General features: G+C 45.8%; 1 long non-coding RNA gene across 1 annotated transcript; it reads left to right on the top strand.

The window, feature by feature from the left end:
• The first annotated feature begins 1,961 nt into the window (after nt 1–1,961).
• Nucleotides 1,962–21,226, top strand: LOC129151521 (uncharacterized). The gene is made up of 3 exons (XR_008558179.1): nt 1,962–2,013; nt 2,652–2,780; nt 20,980–21,226. It is a non-coding gene; the product is annotated as an uncharacterized LOC129151521 (long non-coding RNA).
• Nucleotides 21,227–22,609: the final 1,383 nt, after the last annotated feature.

Raw genomic sequence — 22,609 nt, 5'->3', positions numbered from 1 at the left:
GCATAAGCTCAGCTGGAAATTCTAGGCCGCCTTGAAAACAAAGTAAATAATCATACTGACCTCAGTGAGGTAAGCGTAGATGCCTTCGACCCACATAGAGAATAGGGAAGGAGAAAGCATGAAAAGGCAACTCCTATAGTTTGTTGTCTTGAATGCACCTGTGTCCTGCTGTTTGCATGACAGGGGAAGGGTCTCACCGTTAATGACAGGGACTTCTAGATCAGAATTTGCATTTAGAAGGTTCGCTTTCAAGGGCTCCATCCTTCTATGCTGACAGGGTAACCCTCCTTGAAGCTGAGGTGGGCCCCCTGGGTGGAATGTCCCCCATGGCTCTTCCATGCTGACTTTATCAGCTCGACCCCATTAGAAACCCTTGGTCCAAAGAGCACTTGCTACCAGGTAGAACTTCCTAGAATCCAGAGGATTCTCTCCACTTTCATAGTCTTCTCTTCATACCATCTCATGTTTATGCTATTAATATAAGTGAGATCGTTACTACTTTTTGTGATGGTTAGATTTATGTGTCAACTTGTTTAGGCTACAGGACCTATATATTTGGTCAAACGCCAGTCTGGATGTTGCTGTGAAGGTATTTTTGTATTTTTGTTTGTGTGGTTTTTTTTTTTTTAGATGAGATTAATATTTAGAGCAGTGGACTTTGAGCAAAGCAGATTACCCTCCATAATGTGGGTGGGCCTCGTCTAATCAGTTGAGGCCTTAAAAGAAAACAGGGTGAAGACTCCAGAAGGAAGAGAGAATTCCGCCTCAGACTGCATTCAGAGCTGAGCTGCAGCATCAAGCCTTCCCAATCTCCAGCCTGCAGATTTTCGATTTGCCAGCCTCCACAATCATGTGAGTCAATTCCTTTAAATGCCTCTGTGTCTCCATAGGATGAATATACACGCACACACACATTTTATTGGTTCTGGTTTTCTGGACAATCCTGGTGAATATACTCTTTCAAATGGAGAACCAATAGTTCAAGTTTTTCTCTTGACCCCAGAAATAACCTCACCTCCTACTTGACAGAGGAAAACCAGACTCCAGACATGAACTCCCTTCCCTTTCCTCCCTTATACCCAAGCAATTACTGGGTTTGCATGTGCCCTTACCGCCTACCCTCAAACTAAGAAAAGATGATGCTTTTCCTACCCAGGGTTAGTCCCTCCGCCTGGGCTTTTGATTTGAACCCTTCTCATGTTCCCCAATCCCAGACCTTGCTCTATCTGTCATCACCCCTCTCCAGTAATTACTGGCTCATATCCATCTCCATCCCCAATATCTAAAAGCTTATTCAAATGTTTGCCATGTTTTATGCAAGGAAGCAAAACATCTCCTTGAATTTCAAGTGGCACCTTATCTCTGTCCTTACAGCCAAGCTCCTCGATGCTGACTTTCCACAGCGTTGCCTCCCATTCACTCCCTTTCACTTCAGCTGCCGCATTCTACCTCCCCACACCCTCACTGTGCTATTCCGTTGACTCTGCTGAAAACACCCATGATCCCTGGTTGCCAAGTCCAGGGGGAGCGTTCCTGTCCTGACTTTGCCGTCTTCTCTTCAGCCTCTGACACCGACCACTCCCTTCCCAGACGACCCCACCGCAATGCAGGGACTCCATCTCTCCAGGTTTTCCCAGAGTGAGGGATTCATCCCACTGATGGCAGAAGGATCATTTTAGATAGTACAAGGCCACAAGCAGGGCCGGGTGCACTGTGTAAAATGCTCCCCTCTGGATTTGAGCCCTGCCTTAGCATGAAATGAAATGTGAGCAGTGTAGTGAGACTATAGATTCTCTCTTCATTCCCTTTTAATTCTTCTGGTTGAAACAAAGTGAAAGCCTCAGTTTGGAATTAATAGGTCTGTAACACCTTTCTAATGCTTGTTCATCTTCCTTGTTTAAAGAAGAAGAAGGAGGAGGAGGAGGAAGAGGAGGAAGAGGAGGAGGAGGGAGAGAGGCAGCCTCAGACTTAGCCTTGTCTGGCTACTAGCCACCAGCTGGAATGTGGAAACAGGTTTGTGTTCATTTGTTTCCATTTGTAGGCATTTTGGGGAGGACTTTCTATTGATGGCAGTGATAGTGGTAGTGGCTAGTTTCTCGTTTATTATAGTGGTGATACGTTTCCTTTCAAAATAATCTCATAAAAATGAAAGAAACAAAGCTTAAGGAAGTCATAGGTGACCTACACCCGAGTGTCAGTCTGAGCTTTGGGAACTGTCCCCCACATGAGTATTTCTCAGGACTCTGACCTCGGATCTCCTCTCACACTGTCCATTCTTTCGGAGACTTCCCATCTGAAAACATAGATCCAATCACTGCTGATAAAATGTGGATTTGGATATCTCTAGATCTCTCCTAGGCTGTTAATGCAGTTTTAACTGCCTAGCCTGTCCCCACCCTCACATCCCACTGGTGTCATGGCCAACGGGTTCAGAGAAGATGCTGGGCTTGTGTCCACAGAACAGAGCCAGCCTTAATGCCCGAAGGTTCCCAAACCCTCAAAGTATCACAAATCCAAGGTCAGGGCATGCCTGGGGAGCCCTACAGGGAAAGGTTCAGAGAGCTGAGACAGGGGGTCAGGAAGACGCACAGGGAAGGCAGCCAGAGCTAGTGCACTAAAATGGCAATAATCACCACCATTCACTGTGCCAGGGACCTGTCCAAGGAGTCTGCATGTCATCCTCACAGCTATGGAAGAGACTGAATTCGTTTATTCTTCTTTCTGGATTCCCAGCTCCTGGCCTGCCTAGTGATTGGAGCAGCCATGTGACTGAGTTCCAGGTACTGTGGAATGTGCATTGCTTCTAAATGTGGCTCATAATACCACCACCCCGCCCCCCTCAGCCCATCTCCAAATCATCTCTCTCTACGCAGTAGTTAGCAGAACCACAGAAAGGAAGGAACACGAGTCCCCTAAATTTCCATGGAAGCCCCCCCCCCACCCCCACTGAACACCCACTTGGACTGTTATGCATGTGAAGTGAACCTTTATTATGTTAAGCCACTAAGATCTAAAGGCTTATCCCTTGTAGCAGCCAGAGTTCCCTACTGAATTCCACCAGCCCATGCCTGGTGCTGTTACTATGACCATTTTCAAATGAGGCCCTTCCGGCAAGTAACTCTCCCAAGGCCACAACCAGTAAGTGCTGGAGTCAGGACCCCAACCCAAGCCTTTCAGCCCAGAGCCCATGCTGGCAGCCACAGGTCCTTTCCTGCAGAATGTTGTGTGGATCCAGGGAGCTAACACATAGTGGCTGACCCCCGTCCGTGCTAAATAAAGGCTATGGTTCTTCTTCCTGGTTTTTGAGTGTCCCGGGGGCTTTCACAGACATCTTTCAATCCCACTCGGCCCCCTTCCTACTGCCCTGCCTCCCACGCTGACCTTGACCATCACACCCGCTGTGTGTCTCTGACAATCTGCCGGGAATGGATTTGATGCCTTTCTGCCCTCTTTGTCCCGTGCGATCATAGGTGTATAGAGATGTGCCACCTGCAAACGGGGTAATGGATGTGTGTGGATGAGTCCGCTTGCCCTGCAATAAGGTTAGGGGTCTGTCCTGCTCCAGGTTTTCATCACCAGCTTGAAAGCAGCTCTTTATAGGAATGTGAGTCAAATTGGAGGATGAATCACGTTGGGGGGATAGCTAATATGATAGGAGACAAAAACCAAGACTCTGAATGTTCTCCACGGGCTGGGATAATGGGCCAAAGCCACGGAGAAATTTAATAGAGAAAAACAAGTGGCAGAATCTTTGAGGAAAAGGGCCTGAAAGGTCGGGGGCGGGAGCCTCTGATTAAATCCCTGGCTGGATGGAGTTCCTCCCTCCTGACTTTCACTATTCTAGTCACACCTGTTTCTATCTGATTTTCTCTGAGTGTGTGAAGAAATTACTTAATCTATTTTGAAATCTGGTTAAATTCCCCTTAAATGGGCTAGCTTAGATTTCTGCACCCCGTCAGAAGCAGACCTGTATCTCATCCGATGTGTGATCTTTGCTCTGGAAAATGTCTAGTGAATACACATCAGCGTTGCTTGTTATTAACTGGAGCAGAGGGTCTGGCGGGGAAGCCACTGTACATCTACAGTTTAACTGGTCATTCCGTTTGCCTCTGTCGCCGATGAAAAGGAGCCGCAAAAAGGCAAATGTGTATTCTTCTGGGAAATTAGAAGGCAGGTCTTTAGAACCAATTTACTAGTTTTCCATATGAGAGAACTGTTAGTAGGTTTGATATCTGGTAATGTTGCTAAAACCGAAGGCTCTCCAAAATGTTATAGATTTAAATGAAAACATTTAGGGTAAACTAGTTTCACTCAAATTTAGGGAAAAACAAAAGGTTAGATTAAGTCATGAGTGGTCATATGATCGCTAATAATTAAGACAGTTGTCTTAAATCAGAGTTGCTGGGATTGCTCATTAAAGTGCAGGTTCCCTGGTCCTGCCCTGGACAGGACAAGGCCTGGGAGCCTGCATGTTAGCATGGCCCTAAGGTAGTTCTATGCATATGTGAATCTGTGGCTTTGAACGGAAATAGCTAGGTACTCTTATTTCTTGATAGAAATAGAAGAGTCACCATTTGGAAAAATGATAGGTTCTGTGAACATTAGTTTATGCTGATCTGGTTTTTATTAAAGATTCAATTTTTACACAAAAAGTATAACTGAGCAGAAAAGGATGCTATTCAATACTCTATAGAAAAAGCCCAGTGGTTTGGATTATAAACCCATGACCAAGCCATCTGCCCCCAGCCCCCCTTCATCGGGTGTCAGGGTACCTAACAGCAAAGGAGTCCCTGGAGAAACCTGAGTGCCCACTGCTGAGGGGTGTGTGAGCCCAACCTCCGGGCATAAGAAACATGACAGAGGGAATGACCAAGTCCAAATGCAAAGTCCACTTCCTCCGCGATTATTCTTACTGAAGGTCAGTCGTGCTTTGATATGTCCTTATCTGCCCGCCTGTCGTCCCTGTCTAGTGCGAACATGTGCACTCATTCTATTGCATGAGAAAGACCACTCATTCCTCATGTGTCCCTTTGCTCTGTGGCCTAGTGTTTGCCTTGGGGGGAGTTCTGGGCAGGAGTAAGATTTTCCTGGTCCTTTTAATCACCAGAGCAGATTTCTTTTCATAGTGAATATGTCCAGTCCCATATAGTAATGAACACCAGCCAGAGCTTGCTCCTGACCCCCAGGCCTACCGCCTGCAGGACGGGACAGGGCGGTGGCGGCTTCTCTCCTTCCTCCGCTGGCTCCTCGACCACTTGCTAGCTGCTATTTGTGGCCCTGGTGAGGGTGGGGGGAGGGATTAGGGAAGCGGTACAGTTTCTGGCTGCTGTAATGTGAGTGGTCTCTGGCCTTGGCAGAGTTTCAAAGCTGACTCTTCCCTCAAGGCTTTCTTCTGTGGTTCCTCTGAGATGCCCCACAGGATCCTTTCCCATGAGTCAGGCTGAGTAAGCCTCCAACACTCAGGCTCTCGCCCTCACGGCTCCACCTTCTGCTGGGTCAGCTCATCCTCCCAGCAGTGCCTCCAGGCCAGGTCCCGTTGCAGTGGATGCAGGTCATCTTCTTCCCCCCTCACACATGTGACCCACCAGGACACATCCCTGTTCTATAGTTGCTTGTGCGAGTGCCATTGTTTCCAGGGTTCTCTCTCTCTCTCTCTCTCTCTCTCTCTCTCTCTCTCTCTCTCTCTTTCTATTTCCACCTCAAGCCCTTTGCCTTTATATTTTTCAGACACATATTATGCATTAGTCCCCACTATGCCCCCAAAACATGCTAGACTCTCTGAGTGTCTCCTAGCAATTCCTGCTGATTTAAGAGGAGGGCAAAACATTAAATTTTCCTCTAAAGGAATGTCTCCTCCTTGGTTCTCTGAGGCCTCTCCTCCACAGGATGGAGGTGGTGACAGATGAACTCTGGCAACACTGTATGGTTTCCTGCACGCGCTCTAACACCCATTAGGATGTGGGGATTTTGACACCCATTATATTGTTTCTACCTTTGGGGATTCCAAAGCACCAGTGCACCCAGGTGTGCCCAGGTACAGCCCAGGGCAAGTGGAGGGGCAGCTGGGATGGATGGGGGGCACCCTTCATCTCTTGCTGGGCAAGTGTGTTTATTCCAAACTGAGAGAGAAGCGCGAGCTCTGAGGGTCTTCAGGAGGCAAAGCCCTGCATGGCAAGCACAGGGGGCCGACCTGCTCTTTCCCCGGCTGCTTCCCTCTTCTCTCTTGTATGTCCCTGCTTCCCCTCGCTCACCCCTCCCCACCCCTTCAGTCCCAGCCCCCTTTTCTCCCCACTTCCTGGGGGGGGGGTGTCTGCTCCCCCAGTGAGCTGTGCTGCTGGCTGGCTGCCATAGTAACAGCTCTGCTCCTTTCCCAGGCCGTCTCCTGGGGTCTCCTCAAAGCAGCCTTTCCTCCTTCCACCTGCATGGACCTCCCCCACCTTTCTTTCACTATTTGTTCCCCACCACCCCTTTCTCTTCTGTACTTTTGCCTTTCGCGTCTCATCCTTTCTCCAATTTATAGGTATTTATCTTCTCCATTTACTCTTTCCTCCTCCCTTCCCTTCCCTCCCTTTCTCGGTCTTTTTCTTTTTTTGAATCCCATTTCCTCAGCTACCTTCCTGGCCATGGGTAGCCTGTGACAGCAGTAAAACCTGGGGAAATTGAAGAGATCCTAGAAATAGGTGCCTGTAGGACACACTTCATGGACGTGTTAAACAGAGCACAGGCAATGCCCGTGGTCCTTTCCTGATGACTCAGGAGGGCAGTGTTCCAGATCAGATGTGCCTGGAAGCGCTTCACAGGTTGACTGCACTTTGGGGTCAGCATGGTTGGTTCTCAACTTTATAGATTCAGAAAACGGTATAGATTTATCCTTTGGCTCACTGGCAGCTATCATGGTTGCAAAGTAAGAGTCACACTGTGACATTCACAAGAGATCATGTTGCTCAAACTCTCCAAAGGTTTGCCCTCTTGCTGAAAGGAAAACTCAAAGTTTTCATCGTGGCCTACCAGGCCTGCCTGACCTGGGCTCCCAGCCCTTCTCTGAGCTCATCTCTGCCATTCCCTCCTCCTCCAGCAGATGGTCAGTGCCAAGCCTGAAACCCGACGGAATTGCCCCAGAGGACAGTGTAGACTCTGCCCGAGCCATCCTGCCTCTGCTGGAAGTATTCTATGTCCTCAGGGCCAGGTTCCAGAAGCCATCTTCACCAATGAGACAGGAACCGGATAAACAGCCAGCTTCCTGACTGTTCACTGGACGGTTCTGGGGCGTGTTCCATGCATTCTCAGAGGTCCCCAGCAGGGTTGAGCCTCAGTTGCCCGAAGCATTAACCCACTCATTAATGCCCCATTTATTAGCTTCCCTTCTTTCCCTCTCTCACTTCCCCATTCTTTCTTGTGCTTCTTAAGACCACCTCCAGAAGAAACCACTTGCATGCAAGTCCTTACCTTCCTGTTTCTAACACCTCGGAGTCTTTGCACCTTCTGTTCCCTCTGCCTGGAATAGTTGCTCCCTCCAGTCCTTCAGGTCTCTGCTCAAATATTGCATTCTCTGATGTACATATAAAGTAGAAACCCCTACCCCTATGGAATCATTCCCCATTCTCTGCTTTATTTCTCTTTTCATCACCAATGGCTACCAGGCCCTTTGCATGTTGATCTGTTTATTTATTGACGGTCTCCCCAAGCAAAAACTAAGCTTTATGAGAAGAGGGACATAGTCTGTTCTGTTCCGTTCGTGCCTATATTTCCAGCCAGCATCAAATGAATGGACACAGAGGTAGACAACAGGGATGAGAGGAAGAATATGTGTGGCTATAGTCTTACACATGCAACTTGGCTTTAATGGCTTTTGTTGGTAATAACTCAAAGTCTACAAGATGGAAATGTTAGCATCATGTGAGAAAGACCTTGGGACATATTCAATTGCCTATTTTCTGAAAAAGAATTTGAGGAAGAGAGTTAATGTCACAAATATGTCTGCTTCCTGACTTTTGTTACAAGAAGTATTTTAGATTCTAATTACAGCATGATTCACAAATTCTTTTCATTTAGAAAGTTCTGTTTTTCAAAAATTGCAGACCTGTGCCACTCTGTAGCTTAACATGCTTCTATCAGGAACAGGAAGCATTCAGACACGATTTCCTTTGGTAAGGGCCACATTTCAGGTGGCGGCTACTGAGTAAGCATGACAAAAAATGTGCGAAGTAATTCCTACACCTGTCCCATCAGGTTTGAGGGTCCACCTGAGCTTGTTTCTCATCGTCTCTTATATTCCATGGCATACTATCTCCATGGATATGATCTGGGTCTCTCTTCTATTTTATGTCCCTGCTTAGATGTTACCTCTCAGAGAAACCTTCCCTGACCACCATCTAGAATAGGAAGTCTCTACCCAGTGAATCTCTTTCGTATAGTGTGCTTGTGTTTTTCTTCCTGGCAATTATTACCTGTAGGCACGTATTCATATCTTGCCATTTCTTTACCATTATCTGCTGTCCTAGAATGTACTAGTAAGCTCCCTGAGGGTAGGACTGTGTCTGTTTTGTCACAACTGTATGGAGAGTGCCTGGCATGTAATAAACACTCCACACTCCATAAATATTTGATGGGTACAAGAATGATTGAGCACGTGAAATAAGACAGGAAGCAGGGAGCTGGGCTGCTGTGTGCTCAAGGTCGGATCACCAGCCTAGCTCGGGACCCACGCCTCTGACTCCCCCTGTGAGCCTCCTGGCCATCCTGCTCTTTGCTTCTCCAAAGCTTGTTCATTGCCTCACTGGCAGGCAGGGTCATCCAAGAAAGTAAAAGAAGAAAAGAAAAATGAGGCACAGGAGGGCAGAATGGAGAATCTAGGCTCTTTTAGCAGCCACTATTCCTTATTTCTTGCTGGAGTATTGGCACCTTTAAAAGCCTTGGCTGAAAAAAAAAAAAAAAAAAAGCCTTGGCGGTCCTCCCCAACCTCTCCATTCAATCACCAACCACGGTGACTAGAAAAAAATAAAGGGGGAAAACAAATCAATGTTCTAAATCTTCCCTGGGCTCAGCGACAGCGGCCCCTGCAGCTACCCTGTGCTGGCCACGGGGCTAAGCTCTCCAGGCCTCTCCCTGAACCCCAGGAGAGGGGAGCTGGCATGTTAAAAATAGGCTCCCTCCTCCTCCTCCTCAGCCCTTTCCCAGCCTGGACTAGACAAAGGAGACAAAGGAGGAAGCCTCTGGGACTGCCCTGCTTTCCCAGCGTGGGTTCTCTGTCCCTGGTTCTCATCTGCCCTTTCGTGTTGTCTACTCACTACCTTCTTCCTGTTCAGTCTTCACGCTCCTCGTCCACTTAACCAGCCACTGGCCCAGTTTCCCTGATCACAGTTCACCTTTGATCCCCTTCTCTGTTTAGGTGTGTAGGGAGTGAAAGGAAGAGGGACAATTTTTATCTGAGTGTAAATGGTGGAGTCAAGAACAGAATCATATTTTGAAAACATTAAAATGGCTTATTTTCATTTCTTCTTTAAATCATACTGCCTTCAGTTCTCTCTCCACAAGTCTCAGCCACAAGTTTCCTGACTCAGGGGAGAAGGTGGGTAGAACGGAGGCAACTGATTGCCTTTCAGTATCAATTCTCACTCAACCTCTTAAGAGCTTGGTCTTGAAAGCTAGGCTTTGAGGAAAGAGAGGAGGGATTTCTAAATTCTAGAACTCCTCCTCTGACACAGCAGGATCCATGCCTGGTTGGATGGATGGGTGAGTTTTAGCAAAGGCAGGTACCTGTCAGAGAGGAGACCGATCCAGTGGGCAGGAGGAAGAAGGGTATGAAGAGTGAGGAGAGACCGAGCTAGGACATGAGATCAGATAGGTTCTTGTTGCTCCTTTCTAGGGGTGGACCATTAAGTGTGTGTGTGTGAATGTGTATGAGTGTGCATGTGTGTATGAGTGTGTTTGTGTGTGTAGTATCAGACAAGGAAGAAAAACAGTACACCAACAGGTAGTTCTGAGAATATTAAAGGGAAGAGTGGGCTTGTGGCACATCTCCTGGGCACACCGTAGAGGAGGCTCCCAGCTCCCAGTTGATGTCCCACCTGCCAGGGTGAGGAAGGAGCAGTTGTAAGGCATTGGCTGAGGAACTGGCTGGATGGAGAGGCCTGAGACAGCACTTCTGACCCCCATTGCCAGCTTGGGAAGAACAGAGGACCCAGACATTCTTACCTGGGCCAGAGAGGATGCTGGGAGGGCTGGGGCAGACCAAAGCCTAGTGTGAACAAGGCTGGCCTGGTGGGAACAGGGCTGGCCTGGTGAGAACAGGGCCGGCCTGGTGGGAACAGGGCCGGCCTGGTGGGAACAGGGCCGGCCTGATGGGAAAAGGGCTGGCCTGGAAGAGGTGGAACCCTCCTCTGAGCTGGTTGTAGAGGGGCAGCTGAGGAGACAGGGTCCCAATGGCAGATCTTGGTGACCTGACTGAGGGAGCCAGGCTGGGAGTAGGTGACAGGAGGCGTGACTTCCCAGAATCCACTTGGGAGGCATTTTCAGAACAACTGCTCGGAGGAAGGCTGGAGCAACCCCCACAAGGGTTGAAAGGATCTGGGAACCATCAGTGGCTGAAGGAAAAGCAGGGAGCATCTGATATCTTGCAGGGAAGGAATCCATGCCCTAGGCTGTGGATCTAGAGAGCACAGGACTCCCAGCCAACAGGAGCTTTGCCACCTACTTTGCTATGGGGACATTTAGACATGACTGTTCAGACACACTGTCACTGATTTCTGTCTTCTGTAACTAAGGTGTTGCTCATTGACCCACAGGTGTGGATTGTACACTAATCCTGTCCCTTGTACTCTGTGACAGGTGACCGACTTTAGGAGTTGATTTCTTGCTCAGGACGACACGTACGCTTTCATGTGGATGTGTGAAGTGTACAGGCCGAGGCTCTCACACAGATCTCTGCTAACGGTTCCTGTGTTAGTGAGCTATTGCTGAGCAACAAATTGTCCCCAAAACTTAGTGATTTTAATTTTAAAAATATATATTTTATTGATTTTTTTTTACAGAGAGGAAGGGAGACGGGATAGAGAGTCAGAAACATCGATGAGAGAAACATCGATCAGCTGCCTCCTGCACACCTCCTACTGAGTATGTGCCCGCAACCAAAGTACATGCCCTTGACCAGAATCGAACCTGGGACCCTTTAGTCTGTAGGCTGACACTCTATCCACTGGGCCAAACTGGTTAGGGCAAAACTTAGTGATTTTAAACAGCAAACATCTACCATCCCACAATTCCCAGGAGTCAGGAGCCTGCGAGTGGTTTAGCTACGCTGGCTCAGGTTCACTCCTAGGCTATGTCAAGGTGTCGGCCTGGCTGCAATCTCTTGTGAGGACTCATATGGCACTTGAAGCTCACTTGTGTGGCTGTTTGAAGCCTCAGAAGATCTGCGTCTAAAACAGGCCTCATGTGGGCCTCTCCACAGGGCTCCCCAGGACATGAGACTGATAGGTTAAAAATATTTAATAAGGAAGAGTATCACAAGTGCGCCAATTCTGAATACCTTTTTATGGAAGCATAACACAGATATGAAAAGTGCACAAATCTTACCTATATGGTTCAATGAACTTTCAAAAGTGAACACAACCATGAAACTACACAGGTCAAGAAATAGAACATGACCCAGAAGCATCCGGAAGCATCCAGAAGCCCTAGTGCTCCTCTCTGTCATCACCTCTCTTCTTCCTCCCTAAATATAGTCACTACCTTGACGTCCAGCACCACATTTGGCTGGCTTTTTTCTCTCCAGCTTTATTGAGGTTTAATTAACATATTTACCTGTGTTTCAGCTTTATATAAATGGAATCCTGCCATATGTATTTATTTATGTTTGGCTTCTCGCTTAACATTCTGTTTGTGAGGTCCATTTAAGCTATAGTATGTAGTTGTGACTCATTAATTTCATTGCTATAAAGGATTCCATGTGGAATGTACTACAATATACACTGAGTTGCCAGATTATTATGATCTCTGAACGCATAATAATCTGGCCACTCAGTATATATATTAGAGGCCCGGTGCATGAATTCGTGCATGGGTGGGGTCCAGCCAGCCTGGCCAGGGGGAGGGGACATGGGTGGTTGGCCGGCCTGCCTGCTGGTTGAACTCCTGGTCGAGGGGACAATTTGCATATTAGCCTTTTATTATATAGGATATACACTGAGTGGGCAGATTATTATGCGTTCAGAGATCATAATAATCTGGCCACTCAGTGTAAAAGATAAAACAATCTATTCTACCACTGATGTGCATCTGGGCTATTTCCACCTTTGGGCCAATAAAGACCACACTTGCTCTACACATCCTTATACATGTCTTTTGAGACACATGTGTATGCATTGCTGTTGGCCATGGTGGTAAGAAGAATGATGGTCTACAAAGATGTCTACATCTGAATCTCCAGAACCTATGAATATGTTATATTTTGTGGAAAAGGGAAAGTAAGGAAGAAAATGGAAGTAAATTTGCTAATTAGCTAAATTTAAGGTAAAAAGATTATTCTGGGTGATCTGGTTGGGCCCAGTGTAATCACAGGGGTCCTTAAATAGGGGGAATTAGAGGAGGTCAGAGCCACACAGTGTGAGAACTCACCCCACTGTTGCTGGCTTTTGGACCATTAGCCAAGGACTATGGGTGGCCTCTGGAAGCTGAAATGATCACATAATCACATGACCAATGAACATAGCTTTCCTAACACTTTGGTTTAGCCCAGGAGACCCATTTCAAACTTCTGAATTAAGCCACTAAGTTTGTGGTAGTTTGTTACAGCAATCAGAAATTAATGCAATGATATCCTTACCAGTAGAATCATTGGGTATGTCCGCATTCATCTTTGGGAGCTATTTCAAATAGTTTTCTAATGTAGTTGTGCCAGTTTTCTCCCACAGGAATGTGTGATATTCCCATTTTTCCATCTTTCACAAGAGTTGGTATCATCATCCTTTTTTAATTATAGCCATTCTGTACGGTATCTCATTTTTATTTCAACTTGTATCTTATCTTCCGTAAAGTGCCTGGTCAAATCTCTTGCCACCTGGTGCCTTTTTGCCCTTATGGTAAAGGAAGAATAGAATTTAGAACATAGCTCTGTATTCATAAAACCATTCTGCATTTTCAAGTCACAAAGTTGGGATTTTCTTAAATGTGTTATGAGACTTTTTCACTTTTTATTCTTCTTTAAAAATAAGAAAGAGAACCAAATTCTAGCCTGTATATCACAGTATGGCTATTTTAGTGAGGTTACAACACACACACACACACACACACACACACACACACACACACAGTTATAAACATACATGGGTAGGGGCCATTGAATAGAAATATGCTGTAACTATTGAAGTCACTAGCAAATAGTAGTGACTTTTAAAACAGCAGTGGTAAATACCAACAGATTATTAGGATATTATTTATATATTAACTAGAGGCCCAGTGCATGAAATTCTTGTGCGGGTACAGTTCCTAGGCCTGGCCTGCAATCAGAGCCATCTTCCCCTGCTGCCTGCAGCTGGCCCTACCCCCCTCCGTCACCCACCCCCAGTTCCCTGTTCGCCATCGGGCGATTGGAGTCTGATGGCCAGGGGAAGGGACCGAGAGGTTGGCTGTTCTGCCTGCTTGCCGGCCCCGGCCCCCACCACGGGTGGCCCTCTGTGTGTGGGGCGACTGGGGGGCAGGGGCCTTGGCCTGGCACCCCCTGCACCCCCCACCACCCACCCCCGGTTCCCCATTAGCCATTGGGTGATCAGAGCCTGCTGGCCGGGGAAAAGGACCAAGAGCTGGTCAGTGCACCTTATAGTGACTGGTCGAATGGTCATTCTGGTCATTCTGCCGTTAGAATCAATTTGCATATTACCCTTTTATTATATAGGATAGAGGCCCGGTGCATGGGTGGGGGCCAGTGGGCCTGCCCTGATGGGGGCTCTGGATTGGGGTAGGGATCCCTGCTGGGGTGTGGAGCTGGCCAGGGCGAGGGGCTGCAGTTGTTCTGGTCTCTGGTCATTCTGGTCATTCTGCCATTTTGGTCACTGGGCTTTTATTATATAGGATAATCTGTGCATGAGGGAGGCTATTTCACTCAGGGGCTCTGTGGCGAGTGTGTTAGGACAGGCCTGGGTTTTGAATGTTGGGATTGAAATTATTTTCTTTAGCTGATATAACTTCCCAAATCAGTCATACAGTCAATGACTCATACAATCCATTCCAAAATGCTCTGCTACTTGCTAGGAGGTTTTTATTTAATTTAAGCATTTTCATTATTGTGGGTTTTTATTGTACACTGTTCAGTTCTGAGTCTTGGGCAATTGTTATAATAAGGTTACTAGTCAAGACTGCAGATAAAGAACAGCAATTCAATAATTAAAAGGCAACCAAGAGTGCAATCTGTTGAGTAGTAGAAAAATCAGACCTAAAAGTGCATGAAGATGGGCTAAAAGCCAAAACTATTAATGGAAAATAACATTATTTCCCATGGCGAACCAGTACGTGTTGGGGCTCCTTGTTACCAAGGGGATTTTGTGAAATTATCAGACCAACAGTGTTGGGCAAGACAATCCTGATTTTCATCTTCCTCTGATCCTTAGATTATCTCCTCTCAGAATTCCCATTTTAATACTTTCAGGGTTTTATTAAACCAGGTTCTATTTCTTCATCTTTTTATTACTTCCTTCCCTTATCTACTACCATCCATACCTTCCACATGACTTTCCATGCTCAGACAGAAGAAGTCTTTCCCTTTTTTGCTTGTTCATCTCTGCTTCCATTCCCCCTAGTTCAAGTGACAATTTCCCACTTGGCCTCCCACTGACTCCTGGTCTGTCTACATCCATCCTTGACCCACACCACAGCCTGGGGGATCTTGTTGTTATACAAATCTGAGCCTCCTGTTCCTCCCAACTCCTTAATGTAGCCTGAAATGTCCTATCTGCTCTGGCTCTGCCCTGCCTCCCCAGCCTCTTCCAGAACTCTCTCCCTCTTGTTCTCTGGGCTCACCTTTCTGATCCTAAAACACACCATGCTCCTTTCTTTTCTACAGACCTCCAACCCCTTCTGCCTGACTAATGGCCACTGTCCTTCAGTCTCAACCTAAACATTGCTTCTTTAGATAAACCCTTCAAGTAATTCCATCCTAGGGCAGGTCATGTTACTTTGTTCTCAGCAACCTTTATTTCTCATTCCTAGTACTTAGTACAATTGTGAAATTTTAATTGTATAACCCATCTATCCCTTTAACTTTGAGTGTCTACTGTGTGCCTATATTAGATTGCTAGGGCCCCCAGAGCAAAATGCCAGAGCCTGGGTGGCTTAAATAACAGAAATCTTTCTTCTCAGTGTTTTGGAGGCTGGAAGTCAGAAATTAAAGTGCTGACAGGTTTGGTTTCCTTTGAGGCATCTCTCCTGAGTTTTTAGATGGCTGCCATCTTGCTGGGCAAAAGCTGGCCTTTGCTCTGTGTGCATACATATCTCTGTCCTAATCTCCTCTTCTTATAAGAACCCGAGTCATATTAGATTAGTGCTCCATCCTTATGGCCTCTCTTAATCTTAATTACCTCTTTAATGGCTTGTAATGGGCTGAATATTTGTGTCCCTCTCAAAATTCATACATTGAAATCTAATCCTCAATGTGATGGCATTTGGAGGTGGAGCCTTTGGGAGGTGATTAGTCCTGAGGGTGGAACGCTCACAAATGAGATTAGTACCGTTCTAAGAAGAGACCAGAGAGCGGGCTCATTCTCTTCCTGCCAAGTGAGGACACAGTGAGAACTCAGCCGTGTGCAGCCCGGAAGAGGGTCCTCACCAGAACCCAACCGTGCTGCACCCTGATCTCACGCTTACAGCCTCCAAACTTTGAGAAATCAATTAATGTGGTTTAAAAACTACCCAGTTTATGGCATTCTGTTAAAGCAACCTGAGCTAAGACAAAGTCCGATCTCCACATACAGTCACATGGGGGTTAGGATTTCAACGTTTGAATTTTGGGAGAAACAATTCAGTCCATAACCGTGCTCACCACTGAATATATTAGTATCTTAAAGAACAAGACAGACAGGGCTCCTGTCCATATGGAGCTTGTAATCTGGAGAGGTATGGGAGTAAGGGGGGCTGACAATAAATAGAGAAACTAATGAATGACTATAGGATTACAAATTATAAGAAGTACTCAAAGGGGAAAAATGGGGTGCAATGAGAGAAAAGTGTGGAGCACCTCTATAGACTCAGGAGTTAGGGAAGGCCTCTTTGAGAAGCTGTTTTTAAGTTCTGACCTAAGACTAAGAAGAAGCTAGCCATGTAAATCCTCCATATAACTGCTGTTCCCTCCACCAGAGGCAGGCAATTAGGTGGGGAAGAGTTTGCCTGTTTGGGAAGAATGTGAGAAGCCGGGATGGTTGGAATGCAGTGAGTGACGGGGAGAAAAGCCAACATAAGGCAAAGTTGGAGAGGTAGGTAGGCGCTGGATTTCATAGGGCCTTGTGGCCCCGGTAAGGACTTAGGAGACTCTTTTTAGGACATTGGGGAGATTTTTAAAGATTTTCAGCAGAGTAGCTGTGACACCACTGCTCTTATGTGGGGAATGGACGGTGTGAGGCAAATGAGAAAGCGGGGATTGCAGTAGGTTCTTTCCAATGAACTCCATGGGGAATGATAATGGCTGGGATTAGCAAGGTGGCAATGGACACAGAAGAGGAACTGGTTAGAGAGGAAAACCCAAGTTCAGATTTGGACATTTTTGTTTGAGATGTTTGTGAGACATTTAAGCAGATGGGTCCAGTGGTCAGTTATACCAGATACTATTGCTGAACCCACGATCCGTTTACAAACTCCAGAACCTACTGCAATAAGCTGGGGACAAAGGTGGGGTGCAGGCTGGAGGGATAATAGAGTCTCATTTGACCCTCAGGGTCAAGTTGTAAGGTCAGTGTGTAAGTCCAAAGCAGACACAATGTGAAATTACCTTTGAAAACTCTAGTATCTCTTGCACCTGACCCTTGGAAGCTCAAAACTGGGGTTTCCTTCCTTTTCTTTTTGTATTGTGGCCACTCCCATCTCCCCCGCCCCACACAATATCGTCTCTGGACTAATGGACACCCAAGCCTGGTTTGTGGAAGTGGGGAAAATGGGAAAATATTTTTTTTCTTTGCTAAGTGGGTACAGTTGAAATCACTGTTCACATAAATACAGCTTTCATGTACAAACCTGAGAATCATCGGCAAACAGATGGTTTTTATTCATTTTTAATTTAATTTAATTTTTGTTATTCCTCACCTGAAGATATTTTTCCATTGATTTTTAGAGAGAATGGAAGTGAGGGGAGGTGGGGAGAAACATCAACTAGTTGCCTCCAGCGCGTGCCCCAACCAGAGTGGGAGTTGAGCCTACAACTGAGGTACATGCCCTTGACCGGAACTGAATCTGAGATCCTTCAGTTCGAGGGCCTTTGCTCTATCCACTGAGCCAAACTGGGCTAGGGCCACAGATGGTTTTTAAATTCTTGGAAACGGGTAAGGTCACTTAGGAGGAGAGTGAAGCAAAATGAAGGCTGTGTTAGCTTCCTAAGGCTGCCGTGACCAAGTGTCACAAACTGGTGGGTTCAAATAACAGAAATTGGTTATTTCATGGTTCTGGAGGCTGGACAGCCGAACTCAAGGTGTCGGCAGGTCCGTGCACCCTCTGAAACCTGCAGGGCAGAATTCTTCCTCGCCTCTTCTAGCTTCCGGTGTTTTCTGGCAATCCTTGGCGTCCCTTGGCCTGTGGATGCTCACTCAAGTCTCTGCCTCTGTTGTCACAGGCATCCTCCTCTCAGGTGGCCCCGTCTTCCCGTGGCACTCTTTCCTGTGTGTCTTTCTTCTTTTAAGAACACCAGGCATAGTGAGTGAGGGTCAGTCCTATTCCAATATGACCTCATCTTAACCAATTAGGACTTAAAGATCCTATTTTCAAATTAGCCCACAATATGAGGTATTGGGGGATAGGACTTCAGCATGTCTTCTGGGGGACACAGGTGTATAATAACATATGTCCACTGTTAGAGTATCACACAGAATGGTTTCACTGCCCCCCAAATCCTCTGTGCTCCACTTATTTATCTTCTCCCTCCTCCCAACCCTTGGCAACTACCAATCTGTTCACTGTTTCCATAGCTTTACTTTTTCCAGGTGTCATATGGTTGGAATCTACAGTATATAGCCCTTTAGATTGGCTTCTGTCACTTAGTAATATGCCTTTTAAAGTTTCTCCACGTTATTTCACTGACAGCTCATTTTCAATTGTTGAAAAGTATTTCATGATAGTGTGCTCCCAACAGGCTTCTTACTTTAAAAAATAAAAGACCAAAAACTATATTATATTAGTGAAATAGCAAGAGCTGAATTAAAATGAAAAAGCTGTAAGGGCAGCTTGCTTGGGGGAAGGGATTGGGCAGGGAAGTTACATGCCCAGTACTATCGATGGTCTCAGAGGGGAGAGGGATTGTGGGCTGTTGTAAATATAAGAACCCCAGTATTTCCCTTCTGATTCCTCCTGGAAACACAGGTCCGCTGCCAGCAACTTGGCACCCTGAGTGCAGGGCCTGCGCAGTCACCCTGAGGCACAGTACGAAGAAAAAAATGCCCAAGTCCAGTACCTCTCAAACCACATCACTTTTTGCTCTTTACCTGACACTTAAGATATGCAATGAATGCTTGAATGAATGGTTGAAGAAACACAGGATGGCCGGGGACTTGGGGACTGAGCAAAGGTGCAGGGAGAAAAAGATCTGCTCATTAATGAATCTTGTGATAAGGCCCAGAGATGCTATTGCTGAACCCACGATCCGTTTACAAACTGCTGAGCACTGAGAAGGGACTGTTTGCATTAGATGTAAGCCAAGACATCCCCAAGATCCCTGACAATGAAGGACTAACAGCCTAGAGCCAGCCAGTAGACCAGAGGAAAACAGCTTGTGTGTGTGTGTGTGTGTGTGTGTTTATCCCCAGTTCTCCTGCTACGGCCGGATCTTCTGCGCCATCTAGTGGTGCGCTCTTCAGGCTGGCTGCGCTACCAAAGCAAGGAACCAGGGTTTCCTGCCCTGGTTTCAACCTACCAAGGATTAGAGCCTTCCTCTTAAGGTTCAAGATAAGAGACCGCGTGGAAACAATGAATATATCGAGAGCTTTAGAATTAACGTCAGAGAATTTTAAGTCACAGAACTTAATCTGGGCAACTACAGGCACAATTAGTAGCAGGATTTAGTATTTGTGCTTATCATTTGTGCAGTTTGGGATACTGAACCATTTTGGACAATGAGGCCAACCAAGATAAAAAGTAAAGCTGTGCAAAGGAAATGTAGAACTGAGAAGTGGAAAAGAGAATCTGATCCAGGTCCTACTCCCAGGCAGAGGGGAAGTCTTTTCCATTTCTCAGTTGCAGCAAGTTAGGTTCCATTAAATGCCCAAGGTCAAACGTGCAAAGAGTGAGGCAAGAACCTGACTGGGTGCAGTGTTGCTTTCTTTTGCTATGCGGCTTCAAAAGTGCCCCTTTCTTTTGATATTTGCCTTGTTTTTGCTACAATTGCATTGGTATTCTCCGACCAGTGGGTCAGTCGTCTTTATTCTATTCTATACCCACAAACTGTCCTTCTAAAGGCTTGGGTCACCCCCTCCCTCATTCACTGGATGGCAGCTTGTTACACTTGTTATACATTAACTATATATAATGTCAACCCATATTCCCTTCATCTGTTATGGACTTTTAGGTTCATGTCTGTATGTAACATTTTAAATATAATTAATACGATTCACAATGGATTTTTAAACACTGCACTTTTATTTTTAAGAGCATATGGCTTGGCCCTGGCTGGTTTGCTCAGTGGATAGAGCATTGGCCTGTGGACTGTAGAGCCCCACGTTCAATTCTAGTCAAGGGCACATACCTCGGGTGCAGGCTCAATCCCAGCCCTAGTGGGGGCACTTGTGGGAGGCAACCAATCCATGTGTCTCTCTCACATCGATGTTTCTCTCTCTCGGTCCCTCCGCCTCCCTTCCACTCTCTCTAAAAATCAATGGAAAAATATCCTTGGGTGAGTATTAACAATAAATAAATAAATAGGAAAAAAGAGCATGTGGTTTGGAGTTAAACGGAGTACTTATATGTATTTGGCATTAATTACTAAGTAGGTGATTTTACAGCCAATAACCTATTTAATTTTCATGATGAGCCCTGTAGCTAAGTTAGAGAATTATCTTTATATTGATGAAGAAACAGAGATTCAGACAATTAAATAACCACTCCTAACGATTTAATAACTAAAAAGAAGACCTGGAAATTAAACTGGGGTGTCCTGTCTCAAAGTTTGGTAGTATTTCTACCACAACTCTCAATTCCATAAGACTTGAAGTCAAGAAGTCTAAGTTTTATTCCCAACTTAAAAAATACATGAAACACTGTATCCTATACCACTCTTTTAGAAATTTGTATGTTCATTTATATATTAAAGATTCTATTGAATTCTAATGTAAAGACACATGTTTAGCCGAGTCATTCCCATGCTCATGGAATTATTGGGTTTTTGTTTGGTTTGTATGTATAACTATTACTGGTAACTTTCTCTGAAATAGTACTCCATAAACACACCATGAGAAATGCTGGTGGAGATAATATACTGGAGAGTCAGACTAGAGAGTTAGTTGTGAACTAAAAACGGACTCAGTATTTTAAAATCATCATTGGGTATACTTGCCAAAAAGAGCTCAGAGCATAATTTTGAAATTCTTGTTTGTAAACTTCCCTGTCCAAGAAAGAATTAAGGTGGGAGAGCAGTATTTCAGTGGCACAATGATTATCTCTGGGGTTCTCCATGAAAATTACAAATGTCTCTATGGTAGCGTATCCTCTCACTTTCTATCTCTGCCATCTCTCACCTTTTCTTGGATTGCTAGTCACTCTAGTGGCCCATCTTAACCTGCCCATCACTGTGTGCCTTAGGTTTCACCATCGCCTCTGACAGCTGTTCTGAACGAGGGTCACCTGGAACCTTGCGGCCACTGAGGGCAAGAGACTTTTACTGCCCACTACCCCAAAGACATCATGTTGGCTGGGCCACTCCACTAGTGCCATCACAGTGAAGGAGGGCACTATGCACTGCACCCTCCACCAGAAGAGACACATGTTGGAGGCAGCAGATATGACATGTGTGTGTGCTGCAGAGTCCCATTTCCCAGGGGGATGAAAAGCCAACAGGTCTGAGTGGACTCAGAGCATGAGAGGGCTCCTCTGCTGATCTGGTAACCATTGACTTTGTCCTTCAGCCCTGAAGACCTGGCAGATCTAATCATACTCCTAGGGTCTGGGGGACAGATCAGGGTATTGGATAAAGTGTACAGCAAGACTCATGAAGTATTCACAATTTAGTTTTATTTTGCGTGCCTGTCATGCTTTGCCAAAGCCACCATCTGGGGACTTAGTAGGGGCCTTATACTGTAAATGGTCACGGTATCTTGTACAACATTGCTCCTAACCAAAGAACCCGCGTTAGATAATGGGCTACAGCCTGTTGAGAGTCACTGGTCTCATTATGTAGCCAACACCCAGAAGCAGCTGGCCTTACAGAACAGTAGAATGGCTTACTAAACTTCAGGTATGCCTCCAGCTGGTTAAATAAACACTCTCAATATGGAGTGCTGCCTGGTAGGTTGAGAATATTCTTTGAACCAGCGTGATACATGATAACTATTCCTCCTTTAGCCAGAATACATGAGTCAGGAAATAAAGTAGCAGAAGCAGGGATGGTGCAGCTCACAGATACCCAATGACAGTAACTTCCTTCTAAAATGTTTGCTTCATGTCCCCATTGTATAGAAAAGGTAATACCCTATTAAGAAATGCTGGCACCAAGAGAATGATATTCTTAGTGAATCTGAAGCTCAGACTATCAGCTGGGTATTGCCTCCATTGAGGTCACTGGGTAAAGGTAAAACTCAGGGTTATGCTTTTAGCCAATGTCTCTGACACATCTTATGCACCAGTTAATGTCTACTGACCCAATTGTCTCTTGTTCAGGCACCACTGTGGCAGCCAGCTTTGCATGTGCTCTAACTTTGGAGAGGCACAACCAGATTGCACCCATCTTAAGGCTCTTGCCTTCTATCCCTGGGTACCTTGTTCCTATTAACGCTCTTATAGTTTGCCTCTCTAATGAATGAAATGAAAAAAGAACTAGATAAATGGAGAGATAGTCCATGTTCTGGATAGGAAGACTCAATATTGTCAAGAAGTTCATTTATGGATATTGATTCTGAAGTGTATATGGAGAGTCAAGAGACCCAGAATAGCCAACGCATTATTGAAAGAGAAGAACCAAGTTGGAGGACTGATGCTACCTGCTTTCTTAAGACTTGCTGCGAAGTTACAGTAATGAAGACAGTGTGGTATTGGCAAAGGAATAGACAATAGATCAATGGAACAAAATAGAGAGCCCAGAAATCGACATCCCCCCCCCAAATATAGTCAACTGATCTTTGACAAAGGAGCAAAGGCATTACAGTGGATAAAGGAGAGTCTCTTCAACAAATGGTGCTGAGACAACTGGACAGCCACATGCAAGAAAGAAAGAAAA

This window comes from Eptesicus fuscus, chromosome 14 (assembly GCF_027574615.1).
Source record: "Eptesicus fuscus isolate TK198812 chromosome 14, DD_ASM_mEF_20220401, whole genome shotgun sequence".
In the NCBI taxonomy this organism is placed as follows: Eukaryota; Metazoa; Chordata; class Mammalia; order Chiroptera; family Vespertilionidae; genus Eptesicus; species Eptesicus fuscus.
The sequence above is the reverse complement of the archived record's forward strand: the minus strand, read 5'-3'. Positions and strand labels throughout refer to the sequence as shown.